The sequence below is a fragment of the Canis lupus genome, chromosome 12 (genome assembly GCF_011100685.1).
Source record: "Canis lupus familiaris isolate Mischka breed German Shepherd chromosome 12, alternate assembly UU_Cfam_GSD_1.0, whole genome shotgun sequence".
Classification (NCBI taxonomy): domain Eukaryota; kingdom Metazoa; phylum Chordata; class Mammalia; order Carnivora; family Canidae; genus Canis; species Canis lupus.
In genome coordinates, this window is record NC_049233.1 from 14,277,141 (window position 1) to 14,295,595 (window position 18,455).

The window sequence follows — 18,455 nt, forward strand, 5'->3', positions numbered from 1 at the left end:
GAAGACAGATGCTTAACTAGTCAGTTAAGCAGCCACCCAGGCACCCTCACAGTCGAGCTTCTTAAAAGCATCGTCTATATGATCTGCCTGCACTTCCTCATCAACCAACCTTAATCTGTCTTCTCTCACCACCAGCCCAAATTTGCTATTGCTAAAGCCACAAATGGCCTCCACAATGCAAAATTCAAAGGGCACATCTTTCCTGATCATCTCTGCAACGTTTGACATAATTGGTTACTCCTTGATCCTCAGGACTCTCTTTCTTGCCTTTTCCTAGATGCCTGCATTCCCTATTCTCTCTGGCCATTCCCATTTGCTCAGTCCCTTTTGTTGTACTTAGATCTTTCATACTGTCTCCAAATGCTGGTGTGCCTCAGGCTTTTATCTGTCCTTTTCACATTGTATATTCTTCCCCTAGATAACTTGCTCCATTTTCATGATTTTAAACACTACTCATGCTGACCTCCTCCAGTCTCAAGGCTTCTACTGCAGCTCTGGAAATACCCCGACCTCTCTTCTGCACTCCAACCACACATCGAGGGCCTATCCAATTCTTTATTTAGGCATCTCTCAGGCATCTCAAACTTATCATGTCCAAAAAAAAACTTAAAGGCATCCTTTCCAACTTTTGTTCTTGGGCAGTCTTCTCCACCTCAGTAAGACATTACTCCTCACTCAAGTTCCCATGTCAGAAATGTGGGAGCTATCTTCAATCCCTACTGCCTCCTCCACATACAAATATCATCAAGTATTCTCAATTATACCTCAGAGAATATTTCTCAAACCCATCAGCTTCTCTCCATACGCCTGGTCCAAGGGGCACAGCCTTTCTCCTAGATTACCACAATTGTCTCTGAGCTGGTTTCAGCAGGTAGTGTTAGAGCCAGAGCTTGAATCTAAGGCCATACTGTTGTTCCACACCACTCATACTCCTTCCTTCTACTCTCATCCTTTATCTTTTTCCTACTGTTGGGAAGTGGGGGAGCTAGAGTTCAAAGTCTCTGGATTTTTAGATTGGAAGAGCAAAGAAGGCCTCTTTGCAGAAGTGATATTTAAGCTACCATCAGAATGATGAGAAGGAACCAGCCATAGGGAGATCAGAAGAAAGAGCGTTCTAGGCACAGAAAAGAGCAAGTGCAAAGGCCCTGAGGTGGGAATGTGCTTGGTGTATTTGAGGAACAGAGAGCAGGCTAAGAAACTTGGAGTAGGTGGAGAGAAGAGTGTGAGCCTGCCTTGAGGGTCAATGGCTACTGTGTGACAAGTGGAAGGAAAGGGAGCCAGGTGGAAGCCTCAACAAGTGTTGAGAGCCTCTTTGCTAAGTCAGTGGCTTGAGCTAAGTTCTGGGAATAGAGATGAAGAGAAGTGTATTTATTTGAGATGTGCTTTGGAGGCAGAACCAACAGGACTAGCCAGTGGGTTGAAAGCAAGAGAAAAGCAGGACTCCTTTTCTGAGATGGTGACTACTCAAGAATTTGGATTTGGGCCAGATAAGCTATGAGTATGCTAGTCTGAAGTTCAGAAAAGAAGTCATAAATATATTTTAAAGTCATTGATGTGTAGATGGCATCTAAGGTCACAGGGGCAGATGAGAATTTCTAGAGAAGGTGGATCAATAAAAATGAGAAGACGGCTCATTACTGATGAGTAAGTAGGAGAAGAGGAACCAACAAAGGGGGATGAGAAGGAAGGGCTACAGGGGCAGGAGAAAACCAGGGGAGTGTGGGCTTCACAGAATCTAGGAGGAAACTGTTTCTAGAAGGTGGGAGCAATCCCCTGTTATCAGATGCCACTACAAAGGTGACAAAGATGAACTCACAAGGGTCTGTTAAATCTGACTCGATGGAAGGTTGATGGTAACTGACAAGAAACATTTGAGTAGAGATGGAGGGGGATGCTCTTAAATCCTTTTAAGAAATTTGTGTTTAAGGAATAGCCAAGAAATGGTGGCCAAGAAGGCACTTTTTGCAGATGAGAGATGGTAAAGCCTGTTTGCTCGCTGGTAGGAATGGTCCAGAGGAGACAGATAAACAAGGCGGGAGAGTAAGACCCTGTCTGACCTCCTCTAAAACCAGTGCTTTTAACACCTATTAACAGAGTGACAGTCCCCATGGTCATCGCCTTCTTGAGATCAGTTTGGAGGGCCTGCATTGACTGCTTCTGGTCAGAGGAGCCTCTTTGTGTCTCTCCTCGCCTGGACATCCGGGTGCCCGCTGGTGACAAGTATCGGCCAGAGACACCGAAGACTGAGCAAGGACGCTTTGGTCTGAGAGAGCCTATTCCGGGAAGGGGCTGAGAACCTGCAACTTTCCCTTTGAACACAGTATAAATGCTACTGTAGACCTCAGAGGTTAATTCATTACAACAAAGCAATTAAATTTAGGGGCTGTTTGGAAGATAAAAAGCAGCGAGTAATAACCAGTTTGGAAAACTCAGCCGTGATGGATTTCTATAATTTCCTGCAACTTCACAGAGCCACAACTGGTGACCCGAGGCGGGACGGTGTGACTGCCCGGTGGTGTCAGAAACGCGAGGGGGAGATTATTTTTATTAAACAAGGTACTTCTGAAGCGTTGGCCTCTCTGGCTTCCCCTTTCTCTCTCAAGAAGGTCATTTGCCAGCTGGTAATGCCTTTAACCCTTAAACATACAGTCAGCCTTGTTTAGTCGGGAGGATCATTTTACAAAGGGAAGTGATCTAAACTGCTTCTCCTCCTGGCTAGTATTCTGGGTTTGGAATTTGGACTGCCTCCCCTCTGTTGGTAACGCACCTACGTTGATTTGACTGCTTTGCTTGCCCACCCGCCTCTGGCGGATTTTGTATGAATTATTGAGAAATAAGACCCTTGGCTTGTCCTCTTCTTCGTTATAGGCCTTCATCCATGAGAGAGAAGAACACAGTGCTCTCCTGGCAGGGCTGGAGCTGGGATAAGGGTCCGAGATTTGAATTATTTTTTGGCTCTGTTCTCTGCACCTCTTTCTATCTTACTAAGCATGTAGCCGGCCTGAGCTGTTCATTCCACAGACGTTTCTGGGCACCCACTTTGCGCACGACACCGTGCTGGGCCCCACGGCGCAGATCAAGGTATAATCACATGGCCTCTGCCCTCTGGGAACCTGTCACTGCTCTGTTTCGGGGGGGAGTACAATGAGGTTGCTGACACAGATGTTTTAGGAGATTGTTTTCTCGGAGCCAAATTGCCCTGTCTCATTAATGACAGGCTTAATTTCCATCAGGTTCCTTGCTGGGTCTTGCAGGACGTCCAAGAGGGAGCTTCCTTCCAGCGCAGATTGTAATTCTCTGCAGATATGTGTTGGCATCCACTGCTCAGGAACATAATGGAGTTAATTTTAAGAAAAAGCAAACACAAATATTACAGCGATCAGGAGAGCGGCCACAACCGTCTGAGCCATTCCTTCCTTCAATGGAGGAATTAGCTCGTTAAGTAATTTGCACTGCCTCTGTTTCCACGAAGGATTTAAGGAGAAGATTTGTCCGGTTCAGAGGAATAATGGTTTCAGGTTTGCAGTCAGGAGACTGAGTTCGAGCCCCAGCTCTGATTATTTGCCACCCTTTTAGACTGTAGGGCCCAGATGTCATTAAATCATTTGTTCTACCGACTTCTCAGGGCTGGTGGGAGGACGAAATGAGATAGTAATACACATGAAAGGGCTTTGTTAAGGAATAAAGCGCTATGCACATGTTAGTTATTATTTCAGAAACCGAAGTTAAGAAGAGATAAAAATCTTAATCGGGCAGGAATTTTTCTACAGAGCTAGTTGGCAAGTCTTCTCTTTCTCATTTCTTCTCTGTTTGCATCTCAGAGAATTAGCAACCAGATAGGAAGGAAATGCCATTATTAGAATATAGGCTGTCTGGGTGGCAGGGAGGTTTTAGCTGAGGCATTTTTAGCGGTGTGGTTTCCAGGACTTTGATTTGCATACCTGCAACTGTCTAGCCCGCTGGTGACAAAAATATCCCCAAGTGACATATATTATGTGTCTGTTTGCCAGGGTAGCTTTGATTTTTACCTTGAAGCTCATTCTTTTGGGTGGAGCCATTGACTCCAAAGAGATGGTTCAGAATAGCGCTCAGTCCAAAGGTCTATAGAGAGTGTCTGGAGGACCACACTTGGCCTTTGCCACCACCAGCTACGTTATCCTCCCTGAGAGGCATCAGCCTGCATCTGATAGGACCTGGCAAATGGCTCCTTAGGCTGTATTTTTGTATTTTGTGAAATCCATGTTAGATGTATCTTATTTGAAAATTAAAATTTGTATAGGTGCACCCACACATATACACATCCATTTATCTATTGTTCCTTTTTAATCTCTGATCTCTTTTTTTGTTTGTTTGTTTATTCACCAATTGGTGTTGACCAATTGTTTGCTCACCAATTGGTTGTTCATCAATGTTCTGTAAAAATGTGTTTCCCAAAGAGCGGGAACCATAAAGGTTCACTTTTATGAGAATAACTTGGGGTGTTAATTGAAAATGCCGGTACCCATCTTTGAGACATAACAAATAAGACTATCTGAAGGCGGGACCTCAGAATCTGCATCTTCAACAGGCTTCCCTGGAACATATCAACCACACTCAAGTTTGAACCTTTTCTTTAAATATTGTCCACATGGGTTTGGTAGTTTTACCACTATTTCTCTTGGGTTAAAAGTTCCTGGACTAGCACTCTTGATTTCATTTACAGCAGCTGGATCAACTCTTATTAGCTCTACATTCATCTTCAGCTTTGGTAGAGCCTTAACCAATTTTGATTTTATTCTTCTTGGCCTAAAGATCATTCTTCTTTCCAGACAGAACAAAATCAAAGCAGGAATCAGGAAGCTCGGCTTTCATTATACCATCCTTCAAATATCCAGCATTGAAACCAGCCACTAGACCTCTCTGTGTAGTTAGTCCATGCCTGCCACCAAAAGGTCTCTTGTGACTCTTGGATTGTTCCTTGCGTCACTCACCATGGATCAGGGTGACTATTCGGGTTTATTCAGAAGTCTCCCAGATTCAGCACTCAAAGTTCCATGTCCTGGGAAGCCAGAACAGCTAGTTACCGTATCAGGACACTGACCTCCCTGACTCTCTTCTTCCAGCTTGGTCTAACTTGTACATTTCACGTCATACAGAGGTTTGATTTGCTGTTCATCTTTGTCCCTATCTCCTGAATACACTTCTGAGAGTATCCTCTGCAAGAATACTGGTTTATTTCAATTGCATTGCTTTTATTTTTTAAAACGTAGTCGCTTGACTACTGTCCAATGAAGGGATGTTTGGGCTTCCATGTAAACCTCTTGCATGTGGAATCAGAGCTGCCCCAGGAACTGGCTGTGCTTTAGCCTCCTGCCTTTTTGCATTGAGTGGCACATCAGCTGGCTTGCTTTCCTTATCTATTAAGTAGGGTCATCCTCTCAGTGATCTTTTGTGTCATCCTTTTGGTCAAAGATAGAATCTGTATGGTTTAGGATTCATCTGAAAATAAGAACCCAAGTGTCAAGCCAACTAGTAACTAAAGTGGAGTTTAACAAGCCAACAAGTGCTCACAAGGATACTCAAGTATCTCTAAGGTGATCCCATGCCTTCTGTTAATACCTCCTCCCTGTACTGCTTACTTTACCCTCTGATGTGGGTGGTTCTAATGTTATTTTGGGAGGGGGCTGAAACCACAAGAAGACTGTGTTGTATGGAGTTAAAAGAGGGGATTTCTTGAGATCTGAATTAGTCATAGTCAGATTGCAGACATTTGCAACAGACTTAAGACAGTACACTGTTTCCCCTGTGATTCCGTGTCTTCAAATGGATAATAAAATTCTCAAACATTATTTCACGCCAGACCAACTTTTAATTTTCTTTAGTTACACTAGGCCCCCTCACTATTAAAAAGAGGTACATGAATCAGTACCCTGTACTGATTTGTTCGTTCTATTTTATATTTGAAAATAAATAACCCCCTCCAAATAAACCATTCGGCCTCCTTGAGGCATTTCCCTCTTTTCTTCCACTTGAGATCAATAGAGAATTTTCCATCACAGTAATAACTGCCTCCCCATTTCTTTTTAAGATCTTCCCACCCCCATGAGATAGGTTTCCTGCCCGACCCACAAGGCCATGAAATAATACCTTCAAGTTCTAGTGTTGGCCAGACACTCTGCTCTTGGCATGTCCCATCATCTACATCTGGGTGGCATCCTCCACACGCTGCAGCTGACCACAACCTCCCCCACCCTTCCTCCTGGCCTGGTCCTCTCACACACGTGTTCTCCAGTAATCTTTCAGCAGCAGGCTTCTGAATTCTAAGAGAGCTATCTCCTTGACTTATGTTACGCAACCCCCCTTTCTACAAAAGAATCCTCTTCTTTTGAATTCCAGTTTGAAGACTCGTTCCACTGAGACTTGGGGACACCTGAGACAGAAGAGTCCCTATCATCTTAACTTCTGTTCCTTTCTGCATCAAACAAAAGTCCATCTCAGTTTGTAAGTGCAGTCTCCCCTTTCTCTTCCAGCTACAAGGACACCTTTAAATTCCACCTGGAAATGTTTAAGAAAACTAAGAACACTAAAAGCCTTCCACAGTGATTAGAATAAATCCTCGGATTAACCTATCAGGGTGGAACCAAAGAGAGAAAGGCGCTGCTTTTCAAAGTTATAGTCATGCTACTTCCTAGAAGGAAGACAGACCTTCTATTAGGAATGGAGCAGCTCTTTTTTTTTTTCCAGAAAACGTTTTAATGAGGCTTTGATTACACACCATGTTTTATTTATATGAATGCATTTGAATTAAAGACAGACATAAAATAACTTTGCATAGTTTTTATGAAAATTTCAGTGTCCTTTGGATTAGCCCAAGGGCTCGCCATTGGGGAAGAGGAGGAGGTGGCAAGCAGAAGCTTGGCAAAGAAATGTAGTAAGAGAGGAACTCTGATTTGTGAAAGACAAGAAGGCATGTCATGGCCATTCAAGCCCTCTTGAAGGGCTTAGACAATCAACTTCATTAATACTGGTATCTACTATCCAATTATATTCAACAATATCCAGCTTTAATGGTATCCTGTCTTCTGTTGTAATCCTCCTATGTTAGCTCCAAACTGTCAAAGTCTGTTCCACACAAGACAAGTGTTGGGTTTGTTTTGGGTAACAGAAGGAGGCTGATCTACACTTGGGAACAGTGGTGTAGATAAGAACACAGATTGAAATCAGAGATGATTAGGGGAAAACTGGGAACAGGGGTTTAGGGCCGATGGGTATAGGAAAGTTCCAACAACTTGTAAATACCTTATAGAAATCCTGAGAAATACTTGAAAGTTGCTGAATTCCCCACAGTGATAAAGGATAGAGGCCTGGATTATTTTATGTGAATATTAGACAGGAGTTTGTAGAAGGTTGTAGACCTTGGATCACTTGGGTTGTATTATTTATGAGAAATCTTCTTTCTTGAAAGCAGACAATCTAAAATCTTCAGGGAAGACAGCAAAGACTCTCATAAGCACTATTGCTTAGACTCCAATCCACTGAAGATTTAATTTGCATAATAATTTTCTCATGTTTTGCTACTTTCCTCTGACATAATCACAGATACATAGTAATGTTCATGATTCATGGACAACTCCACTTTTGAACATACATCAAGTGCTTGTACTGTCATGGTTGCAAGGCAATCTCGACCTTCAAAGATAGGGCAGCCAAAGAGGGGAGCATGTCAGGATGTGTGAAACCACTTCGAGGACTGGCCCTCAAGGAGGATGGCTGAATGTCTCATGATGTCACTGCCCGAATTTGAGTTGAATGCCTGTTGATGAAAATATCCAAGGGTGCCAATATGGTGGGTGGGGCTCAGTGGCAAGAGTATTTGGAAAGGGCAAGATTTTTGTCTGGAGGGTGGGTGGCTTGTGCATCCAAGAACTCCAGTCTGTCAGAAGCAGAACCCCAGCCAGTAGGGAAGAAGATGATGAGTGGTCCCCTGAACCTAAGGAAAGAGGCCTGGCTAGAGCTACATGTCCATTGAAATGAATTTGTCTAAGATCATGAAACTCTAGCACTTGACCTGCTGCTTATTATTGTCTCAAGCTCCTGAGGTAGAGTGGCAAAGGGAACATGCTTTATTTCTAACTAAGACTTTGACCCCATATTCTTATCTGGTATCATCCCTGAGGCACTGGGTTAGAACAAATAAAAACAGTAATGACCTCATTTTCGTCCCCCAATCCAAGACCTAAAGTCAGGTCTCTTAGGCCTCTTACCCATGGACCTATCTATGGCTTTACTCTCACCACTCTGATAATGAGGATAATGAGGATGCACACAAAAAGGATTCACACAAAAAGAAGAACCCAGGAGAAAGAGAACACTGGCCATGTTCACACCATTGGCATCTCCTCCCAGCTGTAGCTTAATTGCCTGGGTCTGAGATCTAACTTTGTCCTGAGACCCCATGACTTCAGAACTCTTTCTGTTGGAAGTGGCAGAGAGATGAGAAGATCGGAGAAGCCATCTGAAGAAGAGAGGAAGCACTGAGTTACTTCTAGAAGTCACAGGGTATCATTAATGTTATGTGAGAGCAGAGACTCATGTGAGTAGGATGTGGTTCAGAGTAGAGCATTCATCCCCTTGGAATTAATGGGATGTGGAGGACTGATGGCTGAGAGAATGCGGCTAATGTTAAAGGCTTGTGAGGGGGGACCCAGAAATCTCACCTCATTCGTACAAGCCATCAGTTTACACGACTGATTCCAAACAAATTCTAAACATGCCTATTGGTTGGTATGGGGCTTCTAATTTATTGCCTGGCTTGATTAAGGCTGAGTTGGGGTCAGAACGGGTTTGGGGCTGTCATGGAAAATGTTCAGGTCTTACAGAATGTGAGGCTGGGGCAAGAAGGAGAGATAAGTAGTCCCCGTAAGATGCTGTGATCTCAGTCTTTCCCCAGGAGGAAGATTGACATTAGTTCTCTTCAGCTTTCCTGCTCAGGCAGGATTAGAAAAATAAACACTGATCTGTAGCTATTTTGCAATGACATCTCTGATATACCTGGGAGGGGATCCTGTTCTCATACAACAGCAAGAAACTCTCAGCTGAACTGCTCACTGCAGACCCAGCCATGCCTTTGGCTAGCTGTCACCCAGTTATTCTGATACATTATCTGAACATGTTGGTTTCTTGGCTATATTCATTGCATTTAATACATTTACAATATGTAACAATCCGTTTGACACTGACCTTAATAATTAGGAGGGATGTCAAGACCAATTGAAAGGATGCCACACCAAATCAGAATGGACACCACCGCCGATCAAAGCGGAAGCTGACCATAGCAATTGATGTGCCACAACAGTGCAGACCAGCTGAGGAGCAGCCCAGTTCTGATGAGTGCTTGGAATAATTAATTCCAATAGGAGCCTTCCACTAGTGAGAATTTCAGGAAGTATGATGGGCTTGTTGAGTTTGTGGTTCTTTAAATCCTTGCAAGAGCTGCCTTGAGGCAAAGCTGGTCTTCTTAGCACATTGCATGGCATATGCAGTAAAACATCTTCATGAGGGTAAGGCGGCAGCCAGAGCTTGGCCATTAGCCACCACTCTTCTGCTGAGAACCTTAAAGTAAATGTGTGTGGGGGGTGGAGGCAAAAAGATACATGCTAAGATTTACTTTGAATTCCCTCGAGATAGTTTGGAGGCCGATATGCATACTCACGCACATGTGCCGATGCTCACATGTGTGCGCTCACACAGCACTCCGTGCCGGTTAGTGCTATAGGGGTTCAAGGGAGCTGGGCCCAGGCAGAGGCAGCAGCTGGCAAAGGCATTGTTCATTGTACCGTGAGTGACATGAAATCCACCGTTTGACAGCCAGCCCACATAGCTGTGGTGATGTGAAAGGCTCACTTTAGATCACGCATTCCATTGCTCTGCATGGATTAATATGGCTTTGAAAGGGCTTTTCTTTCTTTCTTTCAAATTTAATATGAGAGTATATGAGGAAGAACATGGTAGCAATTAGCTGCTGCCATGAATTTTATGAGCAGTTTGCTAGAAACCACATTAATGACTCCATGGGTAGTGCTGAGATCAGTTTTGCTATGTTATTTTTTCTCTCCCCCCCACCCCTCTTTCCCTCTTAAAAAGGCCAGTTCCAAGCTCCAGGATGGTATCAAGTGGGTGGCCCCAATGGCCAAGATTCTCTTTTTCAAGACAGGTAGCCCATCTCTGCCTTGGATCCTACACAGAGCCTGCTAGGTGGTTCCAGCCTTGTTTTGGGGCCTGGAACAGCTGTACTGATAGGAAATAGTCTGGCCTTGGTTCTGACAGGTCTCCAGAAAGACATCCCTGTAAGAAGTGTCCACAGTGAGGTTGCTACTAAAGAGAAATTTAGAGATCCTCAATTTTAACAAAGGGAACTAGACTAAAATGTGGGCAACAGCTACGGGGGAAAAAAGGCAAGTGAATAGTCTTTATAAATTCTCAGGAGGCATGGATGGAGACGGTTTAAAGATATTGTTACATGAAGCCAAGGGAAAGATTTGGTATTGGATAAAGGGACTAGATGTAAGAAGCCAACCTCCCTGCACAGCTTCTTGGGCATGTGTGATGGAGCCAACTGAAGTCTGTGTTCAAAAGCGACTTTGAGTTTTAGATCTGGAATCTTGAAAGAAACAAAAATAAATTTGTTACCAAGTCACAGACCTTGATCACCTCTTGAGAGGAGGACCTGTAAGCACAAAACAAGTTAGGTACCGTCCCAAGCACAAGAGGCAATCAGCTGGCAGGAGAGGTAAACAAAACAAGACAAAAAAAAAAAAAAAAAAAACAAGCCAAAAAATACCTCGGTCTGTTTGAGGAAAAATAGATACGAGGGTGGTGAAAATACAGCTCTTATTTCTGATGCTTTTCTAGGACATGAAATGTTAACAACAGAGAACTCTGGAAGAAGGAGAGATGAGCTGGTAAACTGAGGCTCCCTCTGTGTTAAGAAGACAGGCCACCTGGGGAGGAGAGAGGTAGTGATAGCTGCCTCCTGAGAACAAGCACCTGCATCTCCCTCTCTGTGAGCCTAACTGAAAGTTGTGGCTTCATGTCCAGGAAAATTTCAGGCCTTTGACTCAAGCAGAGATTCAGGTTGACCATAAATGAAGGGCCTAGGATGAATGATAAAATGTTACCTCGGTAGCACACTTTCCCCCCTAAGATATACAAAATGACCATGGTCTGTTAATGTTGCTTAATTTCAAATGCTTTCATGAAAAGCCATCTTTCTGACTGATAAGTAGAAAATTCACGATAAGAAATCTATAGGAGCTTGAATCTTTAGTGCGAGGCACATCTGATTCTTGGCAGTTTGTTTGGATGGTGGAAACGATACCACCAAATACTGTTTGGTAGAAACAATTCAGTGGCCTGTTTCCTGACATTTCCTGATGAAAAAAACACCATATTTTAAGTTCAGACGTAAATATTTCAATAATAGAGAACTAGACTGTTAGTCAACTTGGCTCACTGAAAACATTCCCCATTTGAAGGTTTTTTGTTTTTTGTTTTTTTGTTTGTTTGTTTGTTTTTTTGATCTGGGTTTAGCTTTTTTAGAGTGGGTCATCTTAGAAAACTTTTGATGCCTCAGCTAAATATTGTCAGATTTGAAAAACGCTCTATAACACACATGTGTGAGAGTTAGAAGAGCACACTGCTGGTTGAAAATGTAGCCTGTGTGATGGAAATGTAAATGTAATTTAAAATGTGATCAGTGACGACATGACCCTCTGCCTCCTCTCAAATGAGCGAAATCAAACACCAGGTTAGCGCTAACAGAAAAAATAACCGGCGCTGGGTGCATGAGCTCAGCTCTCATTTCATTGTTTTTTAAACCATGCATGTATGTTATACAAACTCTTCTTGATGCCTTTCACAACAACAAAAAAGTGTAACAAATTAACTTGGAACTCTGAGCTAAACTGCCCTCCTACACACACACACACACACACACACACACACTCTTAGTATCAGTCAAATCCTCATACGATTTCTAGTTTGGGCCTTGACCATCTGAGTGACACGATGAGTCGTGAAATTAAGCACTGGAAATCGGCAGGGATGGGGGAAGGCTGAGGCCATTGGTGGCGTCACTTAACCTGGTGAAGACGAGGACCAGTTGGTTTAATAACGGTCTCCCAATTTATGGAGGGTTATTAGGCAGAAGATGGTGTCCAGCTGTTTTTCATTTCTAGTGAAGACAGAAAAAAACAAAAACAAAACCAAAAAAACCCAGAGGCTGGGATTGCATCAGGGGAGAGAAGAAGCAGGACCTGGTGGAAGGGTTAGGAGACACTGGAATGAACCACCAAGGAAGATTCTAAAATCCCCATCTTTGGAATTCTGCAACTACTGATGTGTGTGGACCAGCTCGATGGAAGGGGTCAGTTATCTGGCTGCTAGCAGCGGGGGGTGTCCTCGGGCCAAGTCCCCTGGTCCGTGGCTCCCAGTGGCATGAGCGGCCTGCGGCCGAAAGCCCGGTGCAAGGAGCCAGGAGCCTGGGCCTCGTGGCCAAGCCGCTTGTCTGCGTGCTCGGGTAAGCTGACACTTCACGTTCCTTTCCACTCAAATGGCTCCAGAGTTGTTTAGGATCCTTCTGACTGCCAACTGCCACCTTGAAATAGGGCGAATACTTGAAACCAATCCTCCAGGACATGCAGGCCGGGGGAGCATCTGCAGCCCTGGGTATACGTGGTCACGGGGCACCTCATGGAGGTGATGGAAAATATTAAGCACAGGGGGAAGCCCCTCGGAAAAGAGATGTGGGAAGCAGGAAGATCTGGGTATTAGACTTATCACCCCTCTTTCTCTTTTTAAAACATTTTTTGACACAGAAGCTAAATTTTCTTAATGACCAGATTTCTCTCTCTCCCTCCCTCCCCCCTTCCCCTCTCTCGCTCTCATTTTTCCTCCTCCTCCTCTATCTCTCTCTCTTTCAAGCTTTCTTTACTTAAAAACAAAATATTTAAAGTATGACAATTAAGTCTCATGGATGCTGAGAGGCAAACCCAGAGAATTTGAAGAAGGCAATTTGATTTTTTTTGTCGTTGTTAAAAAAAATAAAAGCCTAGAGCTTTGCTTCACTTAGAAAGGATACTCTTACTTGTGTCTGTTTTAAATATATTTTTTAAGGTGATGAAACATCCTAGGGAACAGAGCTGTATGTGAAGAGATTTGTGTGGAAAGGAGGATTTTAAAAACTCTTTTTTTTTTTTTTCATCTTCCCAAAGCAGCCCAACCTCATACTTCAAAGAGCTGAGCAGAACTTCTACCTAAGGGAGGCCTCGCCTCCCCCAGCGGGCTCGGTTTCCATACCATGGTTTTTCTGGAAATGTCCTCTTTCCATACGCTACCTCTGAGTCACGCCTCATTGAGAGTGATGATTATGATCTACTCTGGACGTTCAGATGCTGCTGAGAATCGGGAGGATATTTTCAGCCCTGGAATTTGGGCTCTGCCACATGTTTGGATTAACAACCAGTTAAACCTTGCAAAGGCAATATTTTTCTATGCAGTTAGTTTTTATACCAAACAAGGTTTGTAGTAATTGGATGCCCTACTTGAGCAAAACTGTTTACCAGAAAATAAATCACTCCTGGCATTAAGAAAACACAAGGCCAGGGATTCGCCAGCACAGCATCATCCCGTTCATTTCTCATAAACCTAGCCCCAAACATGTGCATTCTCATCTATGATGACTTATGCTTTGAATTGTGGTCTCTTTATTTCCATGCCCATTATAATGCTTACCTAAACATTTCCCTCTGTTTAGCTGCAGTGCTTCTGGTAATGACTTCTATTTGGCTGCTGGGAAGCATTTGCCAGCTTTTAGCAAGCCCTATGGAAGAGAGAGAGAGGGAGATCGAAAGGGGGAAGGCAGGGAAGTAGGGAGGGCAGAAGAAAAGAGACATGTTTTTTTCCTAATTGGCCACAGAATTACGGGGAACTAAAACTTGAAGCAACGTCAGGATCATCTCAGTTAGCTCTGTAATTTGTGGATGGACAGTGCGGGAGCGTGCTGACCTTAGGTACCATAGGATGCGGAAAGGTAGGATGTGGACTCAGGTCCTCTGATTGCTGTTGACCTTTGCCCTGTCCTGATGTTCCTTCTGTCCTCCAGTAGTCTTCTTTTTCTCCGGACATCTCGGATGCGTAAAGATGAGGTTACAAAAGCAGGATGATAGGCCAGGTTCTCTTGGGAAGAGAGTGGAACCAGGCTAAAGTTAGAGGGTTTCCACCATGGCAGCCAAGAGAGTCAGCGAGTTCCAGGGAGCAGGACCACATGCTGCTGATACGTAGCTGTGCCTCCTACGAATGGTCCTGCCAAATTGCTGGCAGTCATTGAACACCAGTCAAAGCTGTGTTAGAAGAAGCTAGTAGGAATGCAACTGTCAGGACAAGACAGGAAAATGATCAAAACATATGAGGTTTTCAGCCTTTGAGAAATTTGTTGAAATTCCTATAGAAAATGGAAGAACAGCCTCCCCTTGAGTAATGATTTATTTATTCTACTGACCTCAATCAGAACTGGTAGCTCTAATCATTTGAAATGAATCTAATTGGCTTTCCACCAAGAGGATGATCCGATCCAAGTCAATTATGCTCCTAAACCATAAGTGCTCTAAAAGGGGAAAAGGACCCCAAAAGTAATCCAAAAGATTTAGAATCTTTATTGTAGTTCGACTTTGGCACATTGGAATATTTTGGGAGCATTTGCCTGCTAATGTGTATTTTTGACAATAGGGGCAAACTCGTGGTTTTCGTGAATCCAAAAATGAGTTGTTGAGCATGAGAAGACTTAGTCATTAATGAAGTAAACACATTTTTTTCTTCCAACTAGACTTTTTCCTTCACTTTAACTGGGTACTGTCATTTGCAGAGAGACTGGGGTCATGAACGTAGCTTCGAGGGAATTCCCCCGGCTTGCTTATTTCAGTGATAGTCGTTCACATGGAACCACACTGCACTTGGATTCTAGTGTTGAAACCACTTCTTTAGGCTCTATTTGCATAGGCTCAAAATATCTTGAGAGCTGGGACAAAATTATTGAACCAGCCACATTATCTAACATTTTTCTCTGCAAATACTCAGTAATAAATATACGTTGGAGGAATGAATGAAGGTCAGAATGAATCATTTGACCATAGAATAGACAGATATTCCCACTCACTTAATCATGCAGCAGTGACTGTTGGGTCTCTGCTGTGTGCACTGCAGTGTGAAAGGCACAGCGCGAGACATGCAGAGGTGGCAACTATAGCAGATGGCTCCTGCCCTCAAGTAGCTTACACTCTGCATGGGGCAGAGCCGCAATCTGCAGCCTTTTCCTCTCGGTGACATCATGGAACAAGTCAGCTGTGGGATGACCGTCCTCTCCAAGGGTCCCCAACTACCGTAGAGGCCAGAGTTCCCACCTTTTCTCCCTGTAAGCCTTAACTTCCCCTCCTCTCTCTCTCTTCCACCTACGTCCTATATCAAAGCACACAGCAGAAGGACCAGTGCTGATGGTGTGACACTCCATCTACTTGATTGTTTCTGAATATTATTAGGGGGAAAGCATATGAAATTGTAGGTATTATAGGTCAGAATGACCAGCTATCAACAATTTAATATAGTGCAATCAAAATTTGGCATATTTGTATAAAGTGGATAATCCATAAGGTCTTGGGAGCTCAGATTTTAGATTTTTAGATTTTTCTAAAAAGTCCTTCCTCTAGGACTCCCTCTCAGCCAGACAGGCCCAGTGTCAGAGTTTGATAGTTTGGGGTTGACTGTGCTTCTGGGAGGTGAGAGTTGATGAGGTTTTGTTAAATCCAGCTGAGGTACCTGAAATGGAGGGATACTTTTGGTGTAAAAAGTACTTCAGAAACACCCTTTGTTTGCCAAACAATCTGATTTGGATAAATACAGCGTAAAAATTTCAAAGTCAATACAACTATATGAAAAGATCTAATGGCTCAACATGATGTGAGTTAGTAAGGCCCTGTTTTTACTGTGATCTCTCCTGTTTAAACCCATGCTCCCTCCTGCTGGCTTGAAAACCTACTGACCAATTTCATTTGGACTGAAAAACATTCAGTTAAATAAAAGTACTTAGGTAGTAGATAACCATGATATTAAGCCTCCAAAATGAAGAGGAAGAAGAAGAAGAGCAGGAGGGGGTGGGAGAGAAAGGAAGGGGAAGGGGAGGAGGAAGTAAATGTCTACCACCACAATATAGAACTGCTTTTATTATTTCAGTGAAGATGCTTCAGGACTTTTTTTTTTTTCCAAATAGGTAATACTTTGAAATACAAATATTCTTGGGAAGTTGAGGGGAAACTATTAATCACTCATAATTTACTGGGAGCTACTTTAAATCAAATGTTTTCAGAACCGGAAGTGACTTCAGAAGTATTTTAAACCAGTTCTCAACGAAGGGTGATTTTACCCCCGGAGACATCTGGTAATGTCTGGAGACATGTTTGGTTGTCACAGCTTATGGGTGCTCCTGGAATCCAGTGGGTAGAGGCCAGGGATTCTGCTAAACATCCCACAGTGTGTAGGACCATCCCCTCCATAAAGAATAATTGGTCCCAAATCTCAATAGTATGATTTGGTGAGAAAACTTATTTTCAACCAATACCCTCACTTTTGGAGTCAGATGCCCAGAGCTTGAAGATGATTGACAAAGTCACTCAGCCAACTGGTGGCAGGAGAGGGTGCTCCTCTGCTTCCTATCCAGGAGCACTGGACAAGAGTCTTTTCACTGCACTGGAATGAAAGACTTTTCTCCCAATACCTTGTTGAGACCAGCAGTGTGACTTGAGAAAATGCAAATTTTGATAGCTAACAGGGGATTCAGGGAAACAGGAGGGGATCATTCTCATACAGAGCTCTGGGAAGAAAGGCAGATACAAGTAGTAGGTGGCAAGAGTCTGCAAGAAGGAGAAATGAAATAGCCAGAGAGCTTCGTGGTGGTGATGGAAACCAATCCTAGAGGAGGCACAAAAGGCGCAGTGGGGGGATCCCTGGGTGGCGCCGCGGTTTGGCGCCTGCCTTTGGCCCAGGGCGCGATCCTGGAGACCCGGGATCGAATCCCACATCGGGCTCCCAGTGCTTGGAGCCTGCTTCTCCCTCTGCCTGTGTCTCTGCCTCTCTCTCTCTCTCAGTGTGACTATCATGAATAAATAAATTTAAAAAGAAAAAAAAAATTAAAAAAAAAAAAAAAAAAAAAAAGAAAAAAAAAAAAAAAAGGCGCAGTGGGGATATACCTCCCCAAACGTTGCTAGCTTAGCAATTTAGTATGAATATTTTTAGGGTGACTAAGTTGTCCCAATTTGCCTGGGACTGATTTTAAGATGGAAAATCCTAAGTTCTGGGAACCCTCTCAGTTCTGGGCAAACCAGGTACGTTGGTCACTCTAGTTCCCATTCCTTTACGTGAACAGACTTGATAACAAGTTTTCCAGCCAAACTGCATAGTAGTTTGGTGAATTGGATGAATTTGGTGAAGAACACATGAGACCTCTTCCACACATTTTTGCAGCTTCCAGTGAATATATGATTATTTCAAAAAATGTTTTAAATAGTTTATTGAATATGATCTGAATGAATAATAATCTACTCTCAACTGAGACACCAGGGCCCTTTTACAGGGCCTGATGGGACACCCAGAGGAGAAAGTCATAGGATGTCATGCCCACTGTGGGCAACAACATCATAGGTACTGAGGCTGTCATCTGGTCATGTACAAATGGTGTACATTTAGGCGTGGTCAGAGGGTTACTTAATCCTGAAGTAGTCCAGATCTTCTTGTGCTGGTAAATAGTGAAGCTTGGGCTATAAGCAAAGTGGGATGGTTTATATAAGAAAAAAAATTATAGGAGAAACTTCCATTGAGACAGTTGTTCATTCATCTAGTCACTTATTCCAGTACCAAACACTCTGCTAAGTGATGAAGAATAAGAGTTGGGTGGGAACACTTCTTGTCCCTTGAAAGGTTTTTAGTTTGGGACTGAAAGAAAGGTGCTGAGCAAAAATGCCCCCATTCTAACTTGAACAATGTAAAATATACTTCTTTCATAAAAGGGAAAAGGGAATACTCATTGAATACCTTCTATATTCATGTTATTGTGTTCAAGTTAGATAGCTCAGTTTCTCCTGGCAGATGAAACTAGACCTTACAGAGAAACCTCGGATTTTTAGTGTTTGGACATCTGTAAAAGAATGTTTTAATGTAATGGAATTTCCATTTTTTAAGGGGAATATCCACAAGTTCCTCTTACGGACCTGGGAGCCTGAGCCTTGGATGGAAGTGTTTGACCAGAAGACTTCTCAATTCATTCGAAATTTCTTATCTTTTTGGGTTAAATCATGGGGAAATTTTATCTAATTTTTTACTGGGGATCAAGGGCATATGACTCTTCCACATGACCAGGGAAGGCCAACCCCTAT

The 18,455-nt window shown here is 43.3% G+C and overlaps 1 long non-coding RNA gene across 7 annotated transcripts in view; it reads left to right on the forward strand.

Annotated features, from left to right (window-relative positions):
* Nucleotides 1-18,455, forward strand: part of LOC102156802 — an 80,704-nt gene that overhangs the window by 40,189 nt on the left and 22,060 nt on the right. For 4 of the 7 annotated variants that reach the window (XR_005367792.1, XR_005367794.1, XR_005367788.1 and 1 more), the window contains 3 exons: nucleotides 2,095-2,556; nucleotides 2,869-3,081; nucleotides 6,376-6,804. This is a non-coding gene — a long non-coding RNA (uncharacterized LOC102156802). Of the gene's footprint in view, nucleotides 1-2,094; nucleotides 2,557-2,868; nucleotides 3,082-6,375; nucleotides 6,805-18,455 lie in introns of those variants that run through there. The other 3 variants (XR_005367789.1, XR_005367790.1, XR_005367793.1) reach the window with 2 other exon arrangements.